The following is a 3,113-nucleotide window of genomic DNA, read 5'->3' as shown; positions in this document are numbered from 1 at the left end:
AAAAAAAAAAAAACCTGCCAGGAAATTCAGAAACACATGTTTTGTTAAAATCTTCCTTCTCCCCCCACACACGCTTCCAATGGAAAATCAATCCCAGGGAGGAAGAAACTACCTGTGAGTTCAGTAAGCATTTCTGATCTCAAAAAAAAAAAATTAAAATTCAGCTTTTGTTTTTCTTGCTTCTACTTCTTACAACAACAACAAAATAAAATCCAAACGTGCTTTTTTTTTTTTTTTTTTGGTATGTGAAAACATTCAACAAACAGATCCTTGAGGAAAGTAACTGATGAAAACAGTTCCACTGGATCTACAGCAGAATCTGGCATGAAGCGTACAGGGAGAGCGCGGGGACAAAGCCGTGCCGATCTTCCAGCGTAGCCGCCTGCGTATTTAGGCAAGAACACACCACCTCATTTTACTCCATGACAATAACCTCTTCCCTTAATGACAGGTGAAATTTTTGTGCAGTTACAACAACTTTTTTTTTTTTTTTTTAATTGGTATGTAAATTTGCCCCATGTATGAAGACACATCTATTTACACACTCACATGTGTATATATATATATATATTCTAACTGAAAGCAAAGGCCAGGCTTTCACGGGAACAATACTGTCAAATGATTTTACCTTTGCAACCCATCCTGCTCCTATTTCCACTGACTGCTACAGATATCAGCAATTGTTTCCTTGCCTCCTCACCCCTCCTGGACACCACAAGAATAACAGAGAACGAAGTCTCTCGGTAGCACTTTCCTTCTCAGCGGGAAGCCCAAGCGTTTGTGATATCCATTTTGATACAAAACCTAAATTAGGCCTCTGGAAATAGGTAATGCATAAAAAGAAGCACTTTTGTGCCACAGGATTATTATTATAGGTTACTGTTAACCCTTGGGAGATGGAGGTGAGCCCTGCAGCCCCCCACTGGGTTGAATATTTGCTGAGAAATCACAGGCGCTACCTAAGCAGATATTTCAGGTGTGCTTCATGGCAAAGAGAACGATCCTGTTGACCCATCACATTCTGATAGCTCGTTTGAGTGCAAAAGCATCGCCAGTTAAACAAAAAGGATCAGCACAGCATGCACAGGCTGCAACCCTCTTGCGCTAACAGAAGATTTAAAAAGGGGCTGGATACAAGGACAACTGTGGAATTACTAATGCAGAGATCAAATGAAAGATTCAGTACTATATTTGGGGACTACCCAAAACACATTCTGCCTCTTAGCTCCCTAAAATTCTTCCTTATTGCAAAGTTTCCACTGGGTTATATATTAGTAAAAAGAAATATATTGTTCAAAAAAGGAAAAAAACCCCACCAAATCTTTAAACAATTTGTAATTTTCAAGATTCAAATCACTGTGAATGAAAGTATCAGGGCTGGAAATCTGTGTGATTTATCCCAGCTTTACAATTGTCAATCATAAAGCTATTCAAAACATAAATGAACTTTTTTTTCTTCAGAACCACCACCATCCCTGAAGTTAGGAGAACTGGTCCATAATTCAGACTCAGTGAACCACACTGCCTTGCACTAAAGCTACACCACCTCCTGTTATGATACGAGTCGGCCCAGCATTACTCATTGCTTGACTGACTTCCTTAGCAAAAACGAGCCATACCACAAATTCAATCTGTTACCTGCCCACGCCATTTAATTCAAGTTCAGCTCATCCTAAGCACTTCTTTCTCCTTCAAACACGCAGACTTCAAAGGGCTATAAACTGTGATCTTAAATGCAAAAGCAATTGCATGTCAGTACGTTTTCCCAAAATTTAAATAAATAATTCAGTAAACTATGGTCGCTACTTGTTAAGCCTGAGAAAAACGTAGCCTGGAAGACAAACTGGATCTCAAGAGCCTCACACATCTTCCCATTCAGATCCCTGGGCATCGTATGATGCAGGAACACAAAGGAGAAGCATCCCAATAACTTCACGTACAAGCAAGGCAGACTAAGGTTCTCCTAATACATTTTAAGCTTTATAACCCCTTCACTCAAAAGCCACAAACCTAGCAATCACTACACGTCACGGGGGAGGACCTGGGGAACAGGTACCGTTGTGCAGGCCAGTCTGGCCGTTGCACCCATGACCAGAGCACAAACCTTTGCACCCCTATGTGGGCAACCCTTCCCGCAAGCATCCTCCTATCAAGAGAAGAGTTCGCAAAGGCTACAGCTCACTTTTCACAACGGAGCATTCCATTTTGGCCTAGAGATTTGCCTACAGCCATGCAGAGACGGGAGGAGGGGAAGGGGGGGGTTTAAGAAAAGAAGAAGCCAGAAGTCCTCGCTGCTGCTTCTCCACTTTGGCATGGCTTTTCCTAGACAGCCCTCTTTGTGTTAGCTGTTCTGACATCTGCGCGTTGCATTTGCCCTGTTGTGCAAGCATGGCTATTTCCTAAGAGATAAACAGGGATCGCCAAGCTCTCCGTGCCTGGACACAAACAAGAATCCAGATTCAAGCCTCCCTTGGTAGCCCAGACCCCGTCCTTTCCACGTGCACATGTAAAGGGAACCCTGCAGGATCCGAAGGGAAAAAAGAAGGAAATCATCTTCATGAAGGAATGGGAATGAAAAAACTCCCTCACTCTCGCAAGCATTTGTTATTTGTTTGTTTGGTTGTCTGTTTTGTTTTTTTTAAATAGCTATTTGAATCATCCCTGCTTATAGACAGCCCCGCTTCTTCAGCAGTGGAAAAGCAATACGAGCTTTTTGTCTCTGATCCCCCCCCAAAACATTTTGTGTGCAGGCTCCTCGCTGGGCTCTCAGACAAAAGTTTGCCCACGTGCCTTTTGGAGTACGTACCTGATTTTGCCTTTGTCTGCTAAGTTCCTTCTGCCGCTGCATTCCCAGGAAAATGTTTCTACACCAACTTTCCCCTGTCGTCTCTATAGTCTGCTCAGAGGCGGATTCATTGCTGGTTTCGGCAGTCAGATTTCTTCTTCCTCAATTGATGCTTCTTTTTATTTATTCTGAAGTTTCCAATGTAAAGCAAACAGGAATACCACCTTGCTAAAATTACTCCTATCCCACTGTCCTCCAATGTAACATTAACAAGAGGCAATATTCTCCAAAGCTATGAAGCATATACTGCCCTAAATTACATTGCAGT

General features: G+C 42.3%; 1 protein-coding gene across 2 annotated transcripts in view; it reads right to left on the bottom strand.

Annotated features, from left to right (window-relative positions):
- Positions 1-2,909, bottom strand: part of SOX5 (SRY-box 5) — a 673,706-nt gene extending 670,797 nt beyond the window's left edge. For both annotated transcript variants that reach the window (XM_014959575.1, XM_014959577.1), the window contains exon 1: positions 2,807-2,909. The gene's annotated coding sequence lies outside the window, so the exon portion shown is untranslated. The remainder of the gene's footprint in view (positions 1-2,806) is intronic.
- Between the last annotated feature and the right edge of the window lie 204 nt (positions 2,910-3,113).

This window comes from Calidris pugnax, unplaced genomic scaffold (genome assembly GCF_001431845.1).
Source record: "Calidris pugnax isolate Ruff unplaced genomic scaffold, ASM143184v1 scaffold316, whole genome shotgun sequence".
Classification (NCBI taxonomy): Eukaryota; Metazoa; Chordata; class Aves; order Charadriiformes; family Scolopacidae; genus Calidris; species Calidris pugnax.
Note: the sequence above shows the minus strand (reverse complement) of the source record. Positions and strands in the feature narration are given on the sequence as shown.